Raw genomic sequence first — 22918 nt, 5'->3', positions numbered from 1 at the left:
TTTGTGATTGTCCCTATTGTAGTCCTGCTTCCGAAGACGTCCTTTGTGTGTGTGTGTGTGTGTGTGTGTGTGTGCGTGTGTGTGTGTGTGTGTGTGTGTGTAAGCTTCTGGGTTGTCTTCTATCTTTGGAGTAGTTAAGAAGATAGATTTGGGGGTTAGAAAGTTATAGGTATTAATCACAGAGAAATAATCATTGTTCATCTGTGTCGTTTGGGTTACATGAACCATTCATTATGTTCCTAGTCTTGGCCACTTCTTTTACTGGCTGCAATTCTCTATCTTCAAAGGATCAATGGTATGATATCAGTGCTTCTCCCAAGATATACACACACTGCTTAGGGTTTACCCAGCTAAATTCTTTCACAAGTCTCTGTGAATGCCTTGTCTGTCTTTGGTAAGGACTTATCATTTAAAGCACACACAGCCTGTGTCAGCAAGGCAAACCAAGGAAGAAAAAGTGCAACACTTCCTCTCCAGCTGGACTTCTAGCGCACATGGGTCCCATTTCCCTCCCTGTTTACCAGACTTCTTTTCACTCTTTAACTCACTCAGAGGCTTTCTCCTCTCTCAGTATTTCCTTGCAGTCAGCATAGCCAAGGCAGTTGGGCTGCAAGAGAGGATGCTTATCATGATTAGTGCATCTGCACAGTCAACACAATAATTGCTTTTTGGCTTCCAAGACTTTTATCATCATTGATGAGAGACACAAAAGGAAAAGCACATGTCTTTGTGGTCAAACACTGAATTAGGCTTAAAGAGGTTTGCAATTGGAAAAAATTTTTTATGTATTTTGAGTCATGAGCTATACTGGAGGAAACACACTGTACCTTTGCCCACCCTGCCCAAACTATCCAATGTCACCAACCTTAACTATCCCATGCCATCAATCTTTGCAATCCACATCCAGCCCCGAAATCTCCCCTATGACTACAACCCATGTTGATCTTTTCCTTATCTGAGCATCAGCTGAGTTTTACAGTGTGTACCAAACAGTTTAGCACTTAGAGCTAATTAAATGAGGTTAAATAAAATCACTTTTGTAGACGTGCCTGCCGTGAACTGTACTAGACAGATGCATGGTAGGATTACCACCATTAATTAGATTAATTGGCTTTTGGTTGTTCATTTTTTCTCAACAGCTCTTTTGTAAGCTTTCTACTGGTGGTTCCATGTAAGATAATTCATGTTGGGAAGAGAGGAGATGCTAAATAGCTATGAATTGATGAAAGATGGAATTTCTAGGTGGGTCTCATTCGTGGCTCATTTTGTATAGTGGTCTCATTTTCTTCCTGCCACCATTTTCTCCTTGAAAATTCTCACTCATCTTTGTAGAAGAAACAATGCCAGAACTTTATCCAGCTATATTTAGACAGCCAGAAATGAAATAACTACAACATGATTGATAACCTTAAGTCCAGGGAAATGATATTACTAATTAAATCGTGAAACATTAGGCAGACTGTCAAACACAGATATATTTAAAGTTGTAACAGCTCCTGCTTATTTTTAAAGTGTTTGCATATTGAATGATTCTGCTAAAATTGTTTCTATTTATCAGACCCAGTATAAAGAGCTCATCTCCATGGTGTCTGCAAGCATACAGGCATTTTAAGATAAATCCCGGCTCCAGAGAGCAATTTCTCCTTCATCTCCCATTCTCCTGTTCTCTGTAGCTCTTCTACGAATATGAGCTTTGCTTGCTTTTGGAATTAGCAAGTTTCAAACTAAAATTTCTAGAAGCAAACATGTGTGGTGAGGTAAGGAAGAAGGAAAAGGCAAAAATGATACAGCTGTAGTTTTCTGAGCAACTGCTATGCATCAGGTTCATTTCTCTCAGGTTGCCAACCATATCAATCTCAATTTATAGATGAGGCAACCAAGGCTCACAGAACTTAAAAGAAAACAACACCCACAATATTTTCCCTGTATTGTCAAGCTAATAAGGGGCAACATCGAGTTTTGAACTGGGGTCTACTAGATACCAAATTCATTGGTCCTTTCACAAGAGCCAATTTCACTTGCTCTGAAATGTCTTTTCCTCCCATTCTCTCTACATTTTTGTCTATTAAAACCCTTAAATTTGATGATAGGAAAGACAAAGGAAAAGTTTCCTCACATTAAGGAGTAGATGAAGTTATATATTTTTTTCACTTGAGATAGTAAGCCTTGTAAGGGATGAATTTCTAAAACCAGTGGAAGAGTAAGTCTGTCTGAGAACCAGCACAAGACTCCCCTTTCTAAAATGGGATAATGAAACCTATTTTGCTATTATTTAAGAAGATTAACCAGAGATACCTTTCAACATTTACAGGTAAATAAAAGGAGGGGGTTCATCTGAGTGTTTGCTTATTCTCTGCTTAAAGGAAACCTTAAATAAAATACACGTATGAATACTGGCAAACATGAAAGACACATGGTACCTCAGCATATGGCATGAGACTGAACACAATAAAATTGTGGTTTCAGATGGAGGGCCTGAAATTCATATTAAAGAGGATAAAGAAGCCTTCATTGAAACTCCTAAATGATTACCTGAAAACCTCTTTATCTTGCCTTGTTATTTTCCTACCTGATCATGGAAGGAAGAGCGCCACCAGCTGACCTATCTTACATTCTAGAAGTCTTTCTGTCACTATGGCAAATGAGCTAACTGATACTTTTGTTAATCCAGAGAGCTCAGCAGGCATCACAGTAAATTGCATGCACAGAGGAAAAGAAAGTGTCTGTTGGCAGTAAATCCTGGTCTGGGGCCGCATCTTCAATCCACCTGTGCTGTCACCTTGCCAAATCCAAGGCCATGAGCTATTGTTGTAATTAGACTTTGAATACCTTTTTGTGAGTTTTCGTTTTCTGTGGAATAGGATTCTCTACTTACAGCAATAAATTGAAAATATATCGTCATGGTCTACATCTGATCACCTTTCCTTTCCTCCCTAGTTTTCAAGAAATTGCCTTTGTTTTCACTGTTGAGTTTGGGTGGCTAGCAAGTTTTAACTGAGGCACGGTAAATGGAAGAGGTGACAAGAAAGAATCCCGACTTCTTTTGTGCTTGGGCAGTCAGGGCGGTTTTTCAAGCTGAAGGCTTTCTTGCCAAATCCCTCACCTACCTGACTGCCAGCCTCAATTTTAACAGCTCCGCTGAGTGTTTCACCCAGCAACACTGTCTCTTCCTTTCATTCAAGTGGCATCTACCACATGGAATGACTGCCCTTTGGCTTATCTATAGAGTGACAATATAATTTTTGAGAATGCAAAGACACGATTAATAATTACGCCTGGAAGAGATGCATAAGCTGAAATCCTTCTGCGCCAACCAGAAAAAAGATGAATAAGTTGAGAGCCTCCAGGACTGAAAGCAGGATATCTGGTCACCCCACCAATGCAAACCTACAAGATGCCACTGAAAGGAACTCCATGAAATTTTCACTGATGGCCCCAGTATCATTGAGGCTCCTCCAAGACCAGTTGTGAGCCCCAAACTCATTTTGATATTTATTCCTTTGATTTCTTGCATGGATATTTACATATATTGAGGACGTGTTTTATCTCACCAACCACCTTGCCAGCTTCAGCACAGAAACTCTACTCCTTTAATGCCTGGGAATATGCAATGGTTGGAGGAGACATTCAGACATTGAATGAATCAGATAGGATATTATCAAAATAAATTTTAAAAGTGAATTCAAAAATCCTACCTGGATGGTTTCCTTCCCTTTTGTAAATGAGAAAAAGTGAGGATAATACTGTTATTAATGATAGTAATCTGCAGCAGTATATAAAATAGCCAAGAATAAGATGCCCATAGACATTAGTAGCAGCAGCACTTTTAAAGCTTGAGCTTTTTTAGAAAATCCAAAATGTGGGACACTATGGTTAACCTGTTTTGAATTATAAGTGATTTGTGTTTTAGTGGAAAGAGCATTAGCTTAAGAACAATGGTTCATTTAGGTTATAGTTTTGCCCTGCATGGAATAGCTGTGTGATCTTAAATATGCCATTTGAAGTTAATGGGCCCCAGTTTTCTGATGAGTAAATGGTGTTAATATAGCAGATTTTCCCTAATAGCCATACTTTTTAAAATCCAAGACCTCATTTAGATCATGTTCTATAAGGGAGACTCCTGATGCAGTTCATCCTGTGCAGAAATACTGCAAAGTGTTTCACACATGGGATGGTAAAGTCCTCCCAACAATCTATATCATTAGTATTACTAAACCCATTTGCAAATGAAGACATGAAGATGAAGAAAGGTTTCATAAATTGACCAAGTTAGTAGTACTATAGCTGACAGAGTTAAGATTTAAGCTCAGGTCCAATGGGCTCTATAGTCAGGAGATGACTTGAGTTCTATAATTTAGAATTGAATTGTGTTGTTATTGGGAGGTAATAGATTGGGAATTGATTTTTGGAGTCATTTACCTTTGGTGGCTCTATAGTGATTCAAACTAGATGTGTTTTGGTTGTACAGCTATATGACATTGGTATTTTTTCTCCATTGAAAAAAGTGGATAGTGTGTATGTAAGAATTAAATGAAGGACTTTTATGGGAAAAACAGTCTTGCATAACATGAGCATGTTATAAGCAGTCCTTTGCTTAAAGATATTTTTCCTTCCTACTACACATGTTTTAGAAAGAAATTTTCCCCTTCCCTTATGAGCTCTCTTTTTTGGATTGGTGAAGACAAGGACAAAGTTTCGTTTAGCTGCCTGTCTTGGTTCTGTGCTTCAATCGTAGGATGCACCAGTTGTGAGAGAGTGGATGAAAACTGAAGGCTTGGTCCTCTGCAAGTAGCACCCTCAGAGAGGCGTGAGCAGAAGTGTTGAAATGAAAATCTATTTAGGCTATTGTACCTGTTCACAGTAAATTGAGAAACAGGATTATATAGGAATGCTCTGCTCTACCTTGGCAAGAAGAAAAAAAAATGTTTAAATGTGCTGCACAGGCTGCACCATTGAGCTTAAAAAAGGGCTCATATTCAGATCACACCTGAGCCAGGAAAAATGTCTGCACATCAAAGGGGCTTTCATTTCTCCCCAAAGTTACAGTCAGAGGAAACTCTGCCACAGAGCTGACATTTCAGAGAATACAAAAACATAATGGGAATGAAGCTAGAGAGACAAGGCTGCAGTATCCCCCGCCCTTCCCAGGGGTGGCCAAGAAGGATTGTAAACAATCTAAGGTTAACAATTGGGACCTTAAGAAGAGAACAGGCATCCTGGTGTAGAAGAGACCACAGACTGGGCCTCAGTTGTGTGAGTAAACAGCTCAGGCTGATAAATAGTCATCACTTGTCCTCAGTAAAAAGGACTGGAGAGCTGAGCTCAATGCCTCCCCTTTACAACCGCATGCATCATTACTATGGTGTATGGATGTGACCATTCTCAACAAATCCTTTTGTTAGCTTTAGAAAGCATAGAGTTAACGGGCTCTACTATTGTAGTTAGAGATTTAGTGAATTAGGCTTAACTCTTTGAGTTAAGGTTTTCTTTATGCAGAGTAATCAAATCCAGGTTAAAAATATCCCTCATAGAATATGTTCTTACTGTGACTTGCATTTATCTGTTTTCATTACATAATGTACTTGTAAATGAGTCATCTGACTTCACCAATATAGTAATCCTAGGAGGTAAATGGAACGATCCTAGTAACTCTAATTTACAGATCAGAAATTTGGTTGATTTTAAGGCACAATTATTGTTATTGCTCTTTGGGTTAGCCAAATACTCAAGCTGTATGGGCATTCAACATCATGATATTAATATTAATAGTACTGATACAATAATATTACCAACAGTTAATATTCAGTGGTCACTTACTAGGTTTTAGCCACTGAGCTAATAATTGTCTCAATTTTTTCACCTGTAAAATGAAAATATAATTACTGTCTCATCTACTTCATAGGGTTCCTGAATGATTAGATGTATTAGTGCAAAGGAAAGTGTTTTGGCATGGTAAATATTGTGCAGTTATAAACAATCATTTATGAGTGCATGGACTATGCAATAAACTGTCATCCTTAGCTCACTGAACCGCCCCAGGCTGGCACCCATGTCTGTTCTATTTGCCTCTCCACACAGTTCTCTCTTTAATTTCTAAATAACACCTCCAATAACAGCAATACTAAGGGGGATGAAATAATAATACATTTCTCCCAATGCAGAAGCCAAACCTGGTTCACAAAGTATTTTATGTGTTTGATCAACAAAATGTCTCATAATGCATATTTGCTCAAAGAGGTGGTTGAGACTCAGGAAGATTGAATTTCCCCACTCACCCTGGTGGCAAACTGAAAGTCACACTCAGATCTTTTCATCTGACTCCACAGCTGCCTCTGCATCAAGTGATGAGAGTTTCTCTCCTTTACAAACCTTTTTTTTTTTTCTGTCCTAAAAAGGGCCTAGCAGAGCATTCTATGCCTTTCTCAAAACTTGGAGCTTTTGCGATGTTCTTTGCTGCCCTCCAGTAATCCGACCTCCCCTGCAGTCTGAAGGAGGTTCTCCAGCAATTACAGCCAATGGTTTTGTTTCTGTTTGCAAGACTTTGTCAAGTAGTTGGGAGTTGAGGTGTCGTACTGCTTTCTCTATGGAAAGCCTTCTTCCTCTTCTCATCTAGCAGGCTTTTTAGAAGCTCCAACTCATGTCTGCTCTCCTGGGAAGCCTTTTCCAGCAGCCCCTTCATTGAACACTCTGCCCTTTGTGTCCTTCCTATGCAGCACTGACTTTCAATGAAATGCTGGCCACATTTTATCTCCCCTTTATAGGCATGTATCTGTCTCAGATTGTAAGATCCCTGGGAAATGGAAGCATACCTTGGTTTTTCTGTGTCCATATTCCAGCATAGTAGATAGGAAACAATAAACACATGGTAAATTTTTGAATGAATGAATAAAAAATAACCAGCAAAACCTGTTGCTTCCGTTAAGGGGCGAGGAGTCTATTACTGAAAAAAAAAAACAACTCTGCCCTGATGGAAGTTGAAGTGGCTAAAGCAGCTGCCTCTTCTTTTCATAGGTTCTTAATTGCTGTTCTTTTCCTGCAACATTACCAGGGTAATGGGCTAATTCTTCCTTCATGTCACCCAAACACATTTTGAAAATGTGTGTGTAGCTTAATTCTGGTTGCAAATCATCTGTAAAGGCCAAAGTTGAGATGTTGTGAATGCCTCACCTTTGTGTATTGGTGGGCTTCCTAGAGCTCATTCCACTGGGCTATTAGTCACCTAATTTCATGCTTATTATCTTCCTGGAGTAAAGGGATAAATTACAAGGACAATGCAACTATCTCCATCAAAGGGAAAGAGAAGTGGCTTTCTCTAGGTATGATACATCAACACTTATATCAAGAGCTGGACCTCTATCCACATCAGCATCCATGTCCTCATCTTCCTGCCAAAAGTTAGGCATGGGGACTCAGGTTCTGTCTGGGTTTTTTTGTTTGTTTTATTTTGTTTTACTTCTAGAGTGTTTATATAGCCTGTGATTCTTGTCTGTGTCTCTTAATCCATGCTGTTCTTTGCATGTGAAAGATGAATTGGATTGGAGTTGGCATGTTATGCCATTTTACTACGGACACCAAAGTTTTGCCACAGCAAAGGAAGCCAGAATGGAAATGGTTGCAGGGTTCTAGGGATGGCAAGGAATTTCTATAAATATAAAAAGGAAGTTAGCTTGACTCCTGTTAATTGTACAAGGGTTTGTACATCTTATAGTAGTGGGTTTAGTCAAATGGGCTTTATTTTGTATTGAGTCAAAGGTAATGGTCTAGGGGATCAATTATCTGCCTGGTGGGGATTTCAAGCAGTAAATAGAAACCTCTATGTGGCATGGGTTTTGTTTTTTGACTCTGAATGGCCCTTAGAGCTTTCTCTATACAATTTTATCACATATAAACTTTCTTTATTCCTATTTCATCCTCTAAAGCTAAGACAAGCAGAGCTTCCTTCAAGAAGACTTATTGATGACATTGATCTTTATTCACCATGCTACTCTCTAGACCCCTGCACAACTTATTATTGTGGTGACAATGAACCCTTAATCTAGATGAAATTTCTAATACTAGACTTGGAGCACTGAAATTGTGCAATGCAGATGACCTAAGGCATGTTGTCTTCTTAATTACAGACTGTGATTTCCCACATTCAGTTATATACAGGTTCCCATGTTTTCTGACTATTTAGTTTTGTCTTGTGGTCATCTGAGGTACTCATGGATGACAGCCAAATCTGTTTCATCATACATATCCCCAAAGCACCAGTTGAATCAGAGAAGGCCTTTTGAAAATGATCCCAGCCCTTCATAGTTTGAGGTTTCTCATTGCTTCAGCTGTAGGTGACTAGAATAGGAAGAGGAACTAATAAAAGGAAAAAAGTGAGAAACAACTAGTCCTAACCATATGACTAAGGACAGTGAATATGTGTATATGTGTATGTGTGTGTCAAAGTCAAGGCTATACTAGAGCTGGCTCACTGGCAGCTGTGCAAGAGTACCTCTTCAGTCATAAGCCTTGGATTAAATATCGCGTGCTCTAGGAAGTGTCCCTTTATTGGGAAGGTCATGGCCATTGCAAACAACATGCTTTTATTTGAACACTCCTGTTCTTTTTTGCCATTGCCTGTGATGTTTTGTCTTTCCCACCTTCTGTGTAGATGTAGGCAGGTCTCTTCCCTGGATCCCCTTACTCCTCACTCCTTTCTTTAACATGCCTCAAATTGTATTGTATTTTGTATACATGTTTGTCTTATTTACAGGCCATGAGTTCCTAAGCAGCAGGATGGTCCCTTCCATCTCTACATCACATTTCCTAGAACAGCGTCTAGCTGAGTACTAGTATTATATCAGTGTTTTGTGAGTTTGTGAATTTGTGGATGGATAGATAAATGAATGAATAGTAAAGTTACACATTACATTTTTATATCATTTTCCCCCTCTTATTCCTTCCAACTTTGCTCTACAAGTGGCACATTTTAAGCAGATTTTATCTTTATGTAAATGAAATATAAGGGGAAAGACAGAAAAGAAAATCTCTATGAATCCAAATAAGATTTGGAATAAAGAAAACTCCAACCCTGAACGGTAATCTAAAATAAATTCTGAGCCTATTCAGTGATTATGCAGATTTAATAACATAATTTACAACCAAGTTACATGAAAGGAGTCCGATTGTAGAGGAATTTTCCATTCACTGATACCCGTTTATTAGACACACACAAGATATGGCTTTCTTGGTTATTCTAAAGGAATATGGGTTGGAGTTAAAACCAGCTCTCTAGCTTTAAGGAGCTTGCATTCTAGGAAGAGGCATGCTGTTGCCAGGTATAATATTGGCATCATAAACTGTAGACATCAAGGTGAATTTGTACTTAGCCTTGAAGATATGGCAAGACTTGAACTAAAAAAAAAAATCAGTGGTCATTTTGGGTGAAAGAAATAATATTATGGTATCTAAATATCTGTGAGTCTGAGGTGAAGAGCCCATGGAGGAGGGTATTTGGAAAAGTAAGCCATGCTGTGCATGGGTATTCTCTACTCCATTCACTCTACATTTGGCGGCAACTCCATTTTGCTGGATTGCCTGTGAGATTGCAGGAGATTAGATTCTCCTATGAAAAATGAAGAATTACAACATGTTAGATCAAAGAAGAAACTTAGAGTTTATCATTTAGAGATGAGGAAATCTCAGGCAAAAACTGGTGGAGTGGAGACCAGAAACACTACCCCCATATCACAAGGGATTTGTCATCACAGTTTAATAAAACCCCAACACTGACTGGGGACAAAATGTCTCTGAGCTTCTCATCCCATTCCCTCTGCCATGTGTCTTCTCCTGGATGACAGCAAGAGACTGCAAGAAGACTGGGAGCCCCATCATGTTTGCTGCTTCTTAAAAATATTTGCACCGTGATTCCATACAGAGCAATAATCAATATCTTGTTTTTAATCAGGATTCTTAAAAGATTTAAACATTACTGTCCAAGAGGATACGTATTCTTAATGGAGCATGATTAAAAGAAATTTTTGTTTGATGCCTCATTCACAAATGTTAGTAGAGTGTGACTTTTACTGATAAAAATGCTTGTCTTTTGATGGCAGTCTTAAACATTCTTTTTCCCAGACCTGAAGGTGTCCCTAAGATTGTCATTGTATCCTTCAACTGCCATCCTTTGAATCTTTAACTGATCTGGCATTGTCATAACATCTGGAACTGGAGAGAGATCTGTGCTCTGCACTCAAAAATAAATAGAAGAATTAGTCCCTGAGATCGAAAGAAAACCTGTTTAATTCTACTCATAGGAATAAGTGGTTCAATTATTTCTATTTAATCTCCTTAATTTGACATACAAGAACCCACAGAATTTGAGACTGTCCAGGGCTACCCCTCTTTCTTTCTCTCTCTCCATCTCTCTCCCTCTCTTTCTCTCAGAAACACACTTACACACTCACACTCTTGGGCATCCCTACAGAATCATTCATGATTCTAGAAGAATCCATGCTCTTCCCATCTTTGTCAGCCTTGGTGTATGAGACATTCAATCTCTACTACACTCTTAGCCTATTTTTTCTAACTATCATTGCAACTTCAGAGCTTCTCTAGGGCACTATATATTAAAGCAGGGGTAGATTTCCTTCTGCTAAATTGCTGCAGCTTTCAGGCTTCTCTTCTTCCCACAAATGAATCTGAATGGCAATTATCCATATACTTGTTTTGTTTTGTTTATTTCATATAAGACCATGAGCCACTCCAAGGCAAAGGCCAAGATTTCTTTTTAATCTTTAATACAAAACCTGAGCATCACCCTATACAAGGTGTAGAATAAAGTATTTCCTCTAATCCTACAGCACACACACCACATACACACAAACCACAGTTCTAATTATTGAAAAAAAAATCCTCAAGAAGCCATCTGGTCACCTCATGCCTGTGAGTAAAGAATTGTTCCCATTCTAAGTGTTCCAAAGACAGAGATATTAAATCAACCTGCTCAAGTCAGTCCCACCTTGGTACAGCCATGAAACAGTTTGCTAAGTGACCCCCTGTGCTGGTTATAATCTGTTATGTACCCCCAAAAAGACTATGTTCTTTTAATCCACCCTTTTGGAGGCAGACCCATTGTGAGTAGCACCATTCAATTAGATTCTTTACATGGAGATGTGACACACCCAATTCAAGGGGGTCCTAATCCTTTACTAGACTCCTTTAGGAAAGAGAGCTTAAAGATAGAGAGCAGAGAGATGTAACCAAGTGAAAGATGCAGAGAGGGAAAGACAATGCCCTGGAAGAAGCTAAGAGAGAAAGAAATGCCCAGACACATCTTGGAGACAGCCAATGAAACCAGAGGCAGGAAGAGAAGGACCAACAGATGTAGCCATGTGCCTACTCATTTGAGAGATACCCCGATGACATTGGCAGTCCTTCAGTGAAGGTGTCCTCTCATTGCCTTACTTTGGACATTTCCGTGGCCTTGGAATTGTAATTTGATAAATCCCCTTGCTAAAAACCAACCCATTTCTGGCATATGGCTTTCCACTGCTTTAGTAAACCAAAACACCTTCCATCTCTTAGCATAAACTACTTCCCCCATCTCTTTGCCACCTCACACAAAGAAACCTGGAGTCACAACATAAACCCTCAGCAATAGCTTGTTTGTCACATGAGGTAGGTTTCAATTTGCTGATGCTCAATGTTCCTGTGAGAGAGGCAAAGGAGACACTAATATATAATTATCTGCTTTCTTTTGTTTCTCATTAGTGTGTGCTATTGCTGAATAGAGATAAGTCTATTTTTAAGATTTCTGTGCCCAATCATCATTTTTAATTATAGGGAAGATTTGATGTTTTAAAGCATATTTAGTGGGATTTGAGCTTTGGCTGTCATGGGAGGCATTGAAATGCGATACATGTTGATGATGACTGTAAATAGTACCCAGTTGACAAACATCTCTGTTTCTGCTGTGTTGAGTTAATAATACCTTCAGTTATATGGTAATTTTTACTTTAAAAGGTCTTACATGAGCATTACTTTGTTTTGTCTTCAGAACAGCCCATGTAAAGTAGATGTGACAGAGGTCACTGTTCTTACTAACAAAGGGAAGGGGAAGTCAAAGCACAGAGAAGAGCAGATAGGTATTTGAAGTCTGGAAGCGAATGCCAGTTCTCCTGACACCTGGGCAGGTGTACTTTCCACTGAAAGCTGCCACTTCAGCTTGAATTCTCGTCACTAAATGCCAGGAACGCTGAACATGCCAAATTTCATTCCAAAATGAGAAAAAGAACTCTACTTTCCTGATATTTCTGGAGAGGTAGGATAAAGGAATTTCAATTTTTATTCTAAAACATTATAAGAATGCTGAAAAAATTTATATTGCATCCATGTGCTGGAATTGAATGAAGCTGCTAAAAAACATCCTTAGAAAGATTCTTAAACACACTGGAAATGCTTGTAAATTAACATCAGATAAATCAATCAAAAATAACTTAGAAGAATATGGTATATGGGGATCTTGCATGTTATGCACAGTGTTCTATAAACCCACAACATCTCTAATAAACTTAGAATAAGGATATCTCAAATTGTTCATAGTATGCATCTCATACTAAATGCTGAAGGGTAATTTTTATTTTATTCTTTCTTTATTTTAATTACAAGAATTTGAGTAATGATGAAAAAAAGCATTTTACATTTTATTTGTAAAAGAGATCAACTAAATGAATATAGCCTTTTAGTCAACAAAATTCATTGAATTTTTCTCATGTGCCAGATGCTCTTCTTTTTAGGGGTTGGAATACAGCAGTGAAAAAAACACCCTGCCCTTTTGGAGCTTACATTTGCATAGGGTTTTGGGGTAGGATACAGAGGGTTGTATTTCTTACTGTTTAACAGATGTTACTCTAAGTAACCAGAAGTTGATAAGGAAAGGAGAAAATAAACAATTGTGCAGAATACCGGTTTGGAGGAAGACAGAGAGCTGCAATTTTAAAGCAGTTGATTGGAATAAGGCTTATCATCAAGGGGGGTAACATTTGAACAAAGACTTGGCAGAGAGTAGAGCGTTAGCCAAGTCAAAACACCCTATTAGAAACCTGGGGGCCGGGTTTATTTTCAGAATTTTTTCAAAATTTATAGAAGTAATCAGTGCATGCACCATATGTTACCTAACACCCCAGCGGGGGCTGTGGCACTACCCTTAATCAAATACTTTAATACTCTTCCAGAGGAAATGTAGGAATAGTCCCACAAAGTGGGATTTAAAAAGAGCATATTAGCCTGAATTAGTTCAGGGTAGCTTTCTCCACGAATTGAGTTATGGAAAACAAAACAAAACTTGATTTTGGATCTTTTTGGGTTTCAGAAATGCAGATAAGGGTTGTAACACTGTAATGCATGCAGTTTTAATGAAGCAATATCATATGAAATAACTCTTCATATTTAAGGCCCTAAGAATTTACCTGCTTTGCTTGGGTGCCCTCTGACAACCCTGAAGCTTACGGAATAATCTGTACCAACTGTTCAAGACATACAGTGGCTACTGAACTACTTGCTAATAAGCTTCCTATCACTGGAGTTGTCAGAAGGCCAGGCCTTAGACTTTCTTAGTAGAGGGAAATCCTCTATTGCAAAGAGTCCAAACCTGGTTATCCTTAAAAGTTCCTACACTTTTGAATAATATGAGTCCATAAACATCTAAATATATTATAATCATCTCTTGGAAAATATCTTATATGTGATTATTCCAAAGGCACTGTACTGCCACAGAAAAGTATAAATGATGCTGAATGAAGTGACAGCTTGCATTTATAAATGTGATGCTTATACATAAAAAGAACCCAATAAATCTGGTTTGGATGAATGTTTGAATGCATCGGGCCTCACGCTCCCTTGCCCCTATCTCTGGGCCAATACCAAGATCTACCGGGTTAACTCAATCACATTTTTAAGGGTGGTAAGGAACTTTATTAGGTTAATGTTTATTTTTGTGCTAAAACTCTCTGGTGCACACACTTTAAAATTTCCAGGACATTGCATGATTTAAAAATTTCTCATTTAGTTTTGGTCTAGGTTTCCCAATAGCTAATTCAGAAAATATTTTACCATGGGAATATCAGATCTTCATAATGCAGGAATTTGTGCTGTTTTTGATTGCTACTATATCCCCTGTTCCTTGAACTGTGCCTATAACAAACTAGGTACTCAATATGTGTATTTGTGGAATGAATAAATATTATCAATAATTTCCATTGAATATATCAAATTCCTACAAAATTGAGGGTGAATGTCCTTCAACTAGCCATTTTAGCCTTTTTAAAAACAGTTTTATTGAGATAAATTCATATAACATACAATCCCTCTAAAGTACAATCAGTGCCTTCTGGTATATTCACAGAGTCGTGCATTTATCTGCACTATCAATTCTAGAATTCTAGAACATTTCACCTTGAAGAGCGTTCACTACGTTATACAGACCCATGTTTTATTTAACCATTTTTATCGTTGTTTTTTTATGTTAATCGCATGACCTTCTCCTGTGGAATTCTTCATGATTGTGGGTGTTTCATTAAAATCTTCTATGCTTCTGACTCTACAATCCAATTCTCCTCCTATTGGCCTAATCATATCTCTCACTCCAACCTTACCAGTGATATAGTTTAGGTCCTTAAATATTATATTTAATCTTAATAAATTAATAAGGAGACGAATGTGGTCTGCTCAGACATTGCATTTTGATGCTTTGCCATAAAAAAAGAAGAATTAGACAAAGAAACCAAAGGAAGTAAGAGATTGCTACCATGTGATTCAAAGTAGTATCTATCAAAGAGAAAAGGAGTCGGGGGAAAAACAGCACAACTTTATTTCAACGTCAGTGAAAATGGAAGCTAATATCACAAGAAAACATGCTTTCCGGTTGTACTATCTGGGTTCAGAAAGCTTTTTAAGATACATAACTAGAACAATTAGCTTGACTTTTTGTGTTATTTCGCATCAACTAAGCAATTGTCTTCAAACAGAAGGAAAAAAGTACAAAACACCTAAGCCTACACTGTCTTAGAGGGCATCACCAGTTCTGAGAGCAGGCATGGAATGGGCAAGGAGAACCTGAGGTAGAAGTGATGTTGTCCAGGCTACCAGAGCTCCTGCCCTCTTTGATTGCCCTGACAATGAAAATAAAATTCTTAGAACATTAAAAAAGCCAACAAAAGTTGAGAAGTTAGCATATGGTCACACCACCTGTGCATCTTCCGTTGATGACAAAACACTCCCCTGGGCATCCAGGAGTTTCTAGGAGCAGTTTCCTGTCCCTCTGGGACCAGTCCTTGGAGCAGGTCCAGGTTCTCTTCCTCAGCCCTGACCGGCATGACTCCATTTGGAAGATTCTGTCCTGCCGATGGACAACCCAGGCCTCAGTCTCTCGCACTACCTCCACATTACTACAGAAAGTCTTATGGAGGAGTGGAGTCAAGGAGAAAGACCTTAATTTAACTTTTCAAAAACACAACAGACAGTAAAGGAATCAGCTCCCAATCAGAATATCTGTTTAGTGCTCGCTTCAGCAGCACATATACTAAAATTGGGACAATACAGAGAAGGTCAGCATGGCCCCTGCGCAAAGATGATGCACAAATTCATGAAGCGTTCCATATTTTTCAACTCATTAAATTCCCCTCTTAAAAAGCAAAAAAAAATCCATTTGTTTGTTCTTCTTCAACCACCAGAAAATTTATATCTGATCAAAAAAAGATCAAAATGGAAACTGTGTTTGTTGTTATATCAAAATATTTTATTTTTGTGATATCGCCTATATTTAAGTCAGTGTGTTAAGCAACTGATACTTAAATTGAAGGAACACATGATCCTAAACCTGCTCACGGTGGGAAGATCTCAGCTTCTTTTATTTTTCTTATTCATTGATTTATCCACTGACCCAATGGCAGTTTTTTTCACAATCTATAGTCTCTGCTGGTAACTTACAAACTGACTAGAGATATGAATAAAGGGACCCAATCATCTAGAGATATTCAATAGCGGATATTGGATGGCTGTTACTCAGCCCATGCCCCCTTTCTGAAGAGTTCTTTCCTTCTTTTGACATGTCAAGTCTATTCAGTCTTTAAGAGCAATACCTATGTACAATGCTATGTCAGGGACGGAGTTCTGTGCTGAAAATACACGTGGGGCAGTAATCAATACTCAGATGTAGGCAGCATTTCAGGAGGTGGAAAGTGTTTCTGAAAGTTTCGGGAAGGATGTCTCCAAGAAACAATACCGGATATGCTAATGTTGTGAGATTGGGGTAAAAACAAAAACAAGTCTACAGAATCTACTAAGCAAATAAAAGCAAAACAAACAACAGAAAACGTTCATTATTAATTCTAGGAAAAGTGAAAAGTTGTGAAAGTTAAAAGTAATCAGTTGACTGTGTGGCTGTGAAAAGCAATTAAATTGTCATAATATTGTAGACACTGATTAATCAACAAACTAACAATTTTAATACTATTTTACTGTGAATTAAGGGGCGGGGAAGGTGAAGGTGCATATTTCTGGGAATAGTAGTGAATATGGAGGAAAGGCAGGTAAATTTTTGTCTTCCATTGTGGGAAATCAGTAGCTAATTCTTAAAAGTAAAACCAAGGGCAGGCCATGGTGGTTCAGTGGCAGAGTTCTCACCTGCCATGCTAGAGAACTGGTTTGATTCCCAGTGCCTGCCCATGCAAAAAAAAAAGAAAAAAGAAAAAAGAAAAAAACTAGGAAAAAACAAAAAGTACTATAAGGAGAACTCTAAGATGGTCTAAGGAACTCTAAGGAGAGGACCACAGATGCCTTAGGATGTGATTTTATAGCTAAGCTCTACAGGATAGAAGGAGCTGGACCATCGCAGGGGGTAGGAAGAAACGTTGTGGAGGGTTCATGGGAGAAGGAGCTTGCCATTCAAAGAAATCCAGGGTAACCATATCAGTGAATGCAAAGCAAGAGTGATGCATGATTTGAGGTGAATTGGGCTGGAGATCACGACAGTGTGCTGGGATCCCAGGTTGTATCCTAAGAACAATATCAAGCCATGCAAGGTTTCTAAACAGAGGAAAGGCTGAAGCATCACCCGTGTCCTCCAGGCTCAACTTGCCCTATCTGCTTGCCATAGTGACTACCACTTTCTGGCCTCCTCCTGTGCATTCTTTCAGGATTCAGAAAATGCTTGTAGAGAAGACCTGGAAAGCTAGTGAACCATATTTAAAAATCAGCCGTGCTGCATGCTTGTTGTGTGATTTTGCTCTTCGTCTTGCTAAGATGTTCTTCCTTAGATGGATCTCCTAATGGGCTAATAATTAAGTCTATGTTTCACTACTTTTAGAATATTCTCCTCTGTTGTTATTGTCATATGAATTTCAATGAAATGTTTTAACTTGCTGGACTAAGGCCCTTACTTGGATTGCCAAGATGAATACATATTTTTTTTAATAAATATATGTTTCATGAATTCTGTGCCTGAGAGATAGCACAGGATTTGGCTCTTCCTAGTGGGCTAATGTAGATGAAGTTTCATCCTGTTTCTTTGGTTTAAATAATCCATATATGTCCTTCTTCCTAGGTGGGCAAAGAGCCCAGACCCAGGCATCATAACACCTTCTATTAGTTTAGCCCGGACACACACTGGATGTGTTTATAGCAAATGGACATATGACCTAAGGAATATCACAATGCATTAATTATCTGGTAAACACCAGACACATACTCTGTGCTTTTTCTTACTTTTTAAGAAAATTTCAACTTCTTAAAGGGTAGGTGAGTGGGTAAGTTGGACAAGGGAAATCAATGTATTGGGTACCCACTCAAAGTCCAATGACAGTGCTTTTCATACAGTGACTTGCAAAAGTAAAGTTGACCAAAATTCTGTGAAGTGAACAGTGGCAAACACATTTTATACAGAAGGAAATGGAGCCTTCAAGAGGTAAAGCAATTTATGGAATATGCTTTAGCATATATGTACTAATGCACATAGAATAGAATTGTTAAATACAGTTTACTTGACTTTCCTGTTGTGCTTCTTCTATGAGTATTCCCCATGCAGTTACATAACAGTAAAAATTGGTAATGATATTAGCTATTATTTACTCATTGTTTTACTACTTTTGGCTATTTTCAATTATCTGTTATAAGCTAGGTACTGTACTAAGTTGTATTCTTTCTATTCCCAATTAACTCTCTTACATCTATGTGCCAAGTTCTATAATTTTCCACATTTTGCAGATGGGAAAAAGAGGCTCAGTGGGGTTGAGCCAATAGCCCAAGATCTTGTTTGATAATGTGGAACTGGAGTCTCATGTTCGCCTTTTGCCAATGCCTGTATTCTTAACCATAACACTTATGCAGAATGATATAATTAATATATATAAAATTGTTATACCGTTTAGATTTGAGATCAGTCAAGGGAGACTGGAAGAAGAGAGCATCGGAATGAGTTGGTAGCTGGACAGAGTTCAGAAAAGTGGAAAGAAGGGAGGGTGTACCAAGCAAAGTCAGGATGTCAGAAAGGAATGTGGCAGGTTTGAGGGACTATGAGGAGCACAGACAAACAGCAATTCAATTTTCAGTTTTGCAGAAAATAACTGCTGATCCCATCCAGGATAGCCTATGTCCCTCTGCTTGGTGTGATCATATTTAGTTTCCTTTTAAAAGAAAGTTGTAACTTGGAGACAAGTGAATGGAAATCATCCTCATTCATCAATGTTGGTTGCTATGGAAACTACTGGTGAGGCTCCATTTGGAACCCCGGGATCAAGGGCAACTAGCCCATCCCAGGGTCCGTTCTACTGAGAGTATTTCAGAAGCAATTATTCATCTTAAATCTACCCTTAGTCCAGTACATTTGTACTGTAGATTTATAGAAACTAACCTTCAAATCATAATGACATGATTTAAATAATTCATATCCCCCACTGATTTTCTGAAGAAGGGAGAGAGAAAAGATAGTGACATCCAGTGGGGGGGGGGGGGGGATATCAAATATCAAATGTGGAGAGGGTACGTAAAATAAATGATGGTTAATAAATATGCAAAATAATCATCTCTAACAGTGAGAGGAAACAAGAAAATGTTAGTTCAGAGAGTGGCTTTTAGCATCAAATCACACTGGTTATGAGGATTTATGGGAGCGGAGTAAACTGCAGCAGATATTCAGACTCTTTAATATGAACTCTTAAATTTCTTCTGAAAAATTGGGATATGATCTCCTTTAGTTATAAATTTGTTTACCTGTTGCCTTTCCTCATTATGCTGTCAGCTCCTTCAAGCCTGAATGAGCTTCCTTTTTCTTCTTAGTTAGTAAAGCTCCAGAGCAGACCCTGAGAAAAAATTTCAAGCACAAGGAGTTTGCTTGGAAGAGAAAGAGAACGGCAGGAGGGTTTAGGGAAGTGAAACAAGGAAGGACAGACAGCCCATGAAGAGAGTTACCAAGGAAGCTGATACTAGGGGATTGGAACACAATCCCCCTGGAGAAGTTCTGTGGGTTAGTGTAGAAGACACACATCCTTGCAGGATGAGAGAGTTCCTATCAGTCCTGAGTTGAGGGACAAAGAGAACTTCGATGGGAAGAGAATGGCTTCAGATGAAGACAAGCAGTTTCTGCAATGGAAATTCTGGAATACTGAAGGACCAGTGGCTCTGGGTGGACACTGCCAGCATTTGCTACACTCCATCTGGTTCACAGCTGAGTATCAAACTCTCCAGCTTCTAATCCATAAACGACCGAAGCCATCCTCTAGCCCTGTTGTATTTTACCCTCATCACACATTAAAACCACATGGGGAGGGTCTTCAAACAAGAGCAATTTATTGTGTTATGATTCTGATGACCAGCAGTTCAAAATCAAGGTGCTGGCAGGGCCAGGCTCCCTCTGAATCCTTGGGGAGCACCCTTACTTGCTTCTTCTAGTTTCTGGGGTTTGCTGGCCACCCATGGTCTTCCTGGGCTTTTAGACACATCACTCCAACCTTGGCCTCGGGCTTCACATGGCCTTCTTTCTTGTCTCTATTTTTGATGACAATCTCTTCTCTGCATTTATCTCTGTGTCTAAATTTCCTCATCTTATAAAGATGCCAGACATATCAGATCAGGGGCTACCCTAGTCCACTTTGGTCTCATCTTATCTGATCACATTTTCAAAAGCTCTACTTCCAAATAAAGTGACAACCATGAAGCTAGGGGGGTGGGATTTGAACATACCTTTTTAGGGCAAAAATTTCAACCAATAACAGGGAAGTTTTTAAAACCCTGATGTCCCAGCAGTGCTGCAGACCAATTTCATCAAGATCAGTAGGGTAGGAGCAGAATATCAGAATTTTTCAAAACTCACCAAATGAGTCCAGCATGCTGCCAGGACTGGGAACCCCTGCTTCTGCTCAGCTAATATGTGAATTCTTCCTACAAAATCCTTGCCAGATGGCCAGCTAAGCCCCTTGTTGAAATACTTCGTGGGGAGGGACTTCTCTATTCTCAAAAGCAAACCATTCCCTTTTTGACAGCACTAATTGTTCCGTTTTTCCCCTCATACTGAGCCAAAACCTGCCTCTGTACCTTCCATCAGTCATCCTAGCTCTGCACTTTGGAACAATGCAAAATGCATCCGTTCCATTTTCTACTTGACTGCCCTTTAGATATTCAAAGGCAACGATATTACCCCAACTTGACCTTCGTTTTTACACTCTAAACATTCTCGGCTCCTTTAATAACCACTCTGCAGCCTCCTCTATTCATATTTGAGTTTGCCAATAGCAATTTTGTCTTGTGGAATTCACAGTGGAGCTTGTGGCCTAAGTCTGCTCATAGCCATGCATAGGGGCCTGGGTGTTAAATGTGTGTGTGTGTGTGTGGTGTATTTGTATTCATGTGTGTGTGTTTGCATGAGAATGTTTTAAGTGATGGACTTACTTAAAATAGTTCTGCTTTAATTGGCTTAGGAAAAAATAAGGCTTTCACTCATTCCCAACTCCCAGGGTCTACTTTTTCTAATCCTGCTCATGGTTCCCCTTTGGTTTACTTGTCTGGATATTTCAATCCTTGCTTTGCTTTGCAGGACAATGCAGATATATATTTAATTTGCTTAATGTGGAGTCGGTGGGGGTAAGGAGAGGGTTTCCATTTGAGGTTGGTCACCCATTCTTTTCACAAGTGCTGAGCCACATGTTTCATGTACTGAAAAACAAGATAAAATTAAAAAACAAGCACACAATACATGTACTTTTGAGAGAGAGTGGCTAAACTGTGGTGCTCCAGGCAAAGCGATTCTTATCTCAATGTCCAAGTCTTCTTCACTTCTGAAAGGAGAGCAGCCTGGTCAGAGAGTCTTTGCTTCTCCAGTGATAGTGAAAGTTTCTGGATGCCCTGCCCCTGGCACAAAGCATGACTCCATTCAACCTTTACAAAGTGCATCTAAAAGAGTCTTAAAGTCGTAATCCTATTTTGGGATCAAAATTACTGTTTGTGGCCACCTGCCAACTCTATTTTCCTCTGTTTTCTGAGATCATGTTACACTGACTGAATGATGTGCATAATTCAGAGCTCATAGACACAGCCTTCCTGGGTCAAATTCTAGCTACATCCTTGCAATGACATCCCAGGGAAGTCACTTATTATCTCTGTGCCTCAGTTTTCTCATCCACAGTACAGGGATCATAAGGAGACCAATCTTGTGAGTCTCTATTTATTGTAGGTTTTGCATGTCGCCCTGTGAGTGTCTGGATACATTTCTGTCTCACTCACAGCAGCTTTCCTTCCCGGGGCAGAGCCTGAGTTTTTATTTTCTAGTGCTGTCTCCTCACATTGTATTTGGTAAATGTTCTTGAGTGAGTGAATGAAGTACTGCATGTGGAAATTAAGAATGCCTGTTTCCTTAGCATTGGACTTGGATTTTTCACTTCTGTGTAGAGTAGCAGCTATATCATTCTCTTGGAGTGAGGAAACCAAGAGGCAAATTCCAGCTATCCAACTTATTTTTCTTTCCCTGTTTTTCAATGTTCTCTACTTAACTACATTTTATCTTGTTATACTGTAGGCAAAATTCCAACTAGTTACAAACCCTTCTAGAAGAAAGAAGGGTATAAATATCAAATTGGAAAATACGAGTTTTGATTTTTTTTTTTTATTTAGGATAAGTTACAGAACTTCTCTGAGCTACAATTTATTCATTTGCTAAAGAGGCACCTTTAGTAACCTGTCCAAAATATCCTTGTTTCTTCTTGCTTGAACCCTGACTTTGTCCAAGAATTCACCCTCTTCCAGCCAGTTGTGTTACAGGAGGCAGCCTCCATCCCTAGCATTAGCCCCTAAATCTAGAGCCCCTAACTCACAGCTGATTGCTTGATGCTTTTCTTCCAGGAACTGCCTCCTGGCAGAGGTATGTGACAAAGTTCTAGCCAATTGGAGAAAGATTTCCTTGCCGTACAAGAAGGTACCTGGGTACAGAGCTCTGCTTCTTCCATTGACCACTGTCATAGCTACATTAGTTTTGGCCATTTTAAAAATGATCATGGTACGCAGAAGACTTTGGAGGGAAAAAAAAGGAAGAGCATGGGCTCCTGATAACATTGTTAAGCTAATGAGAACCCGATCCTGGAACCCTGTCTCTTCCTTGTTGTGTCACATGAAATGATAAATTTCTCTTTTTGTTTAAGTCAGGTAATTGGGCCTTTTCTGGTACTTACTACAGCCCAAAACACAATATGGAGAGTGTTATCTGTGCCATGGTGTGATTAAAAGACTAGATAAGATAACATATACTTAGCTTTTACATATTTATGCTATGCGTGTCAAGAAGTTCTACAAATGTTGATGCCTTTGCAACAGCTATTTTGTTGCCGCTATGGTATAGGGGTAAAGGGGAGGCATTTCCTTTTTCTCTGGCCTACTTAATAGTTATTGTGTCTGTCTGAGACAT

At 38.9% G+C, this 22918-nt stretch overlaps 1 protein-coding gene and 1 non-coding gene across 2 annotated transcripts in view; both read left to right on the top strand.

The window, feature by feature from the left end:
- The window catches only part of CNTNAP5 (contactin associated protein family member 5), an 818968-nt gene that overhangs the window by 88141 nt on the left and 707909 nt on the right, over nt 1–22918 (top strand). The window lies entirely within an intron of this gene.
- On the top strand, nt 15530–15636 carry LOC143678436 (U6 spliceosomal RNA). The gene has a single exon (XR_013173246.1). It is a non-coding gene; the product is annotated as a U6 spliceosomal RNA (small nuclear RNA).

This window comes from Tamandua tetradactyla, chromosome 3, assembly GCF_023851605.1.
Source record: "Tamandua tetradactyla isolate mTamTet1 chromosome 3, mTamTet1.pri, whole genome shotgun sequence".
Lineage (NCBI taxonomy): Eukaryota > Metazoa > Chordata > Mammalia > Pilosa > Myrmecophagidae > Tamandua > Tamandua tetradactyla.
This window is presented reverse-complemented; position numbering and strand designations above follow the sequence as displayed.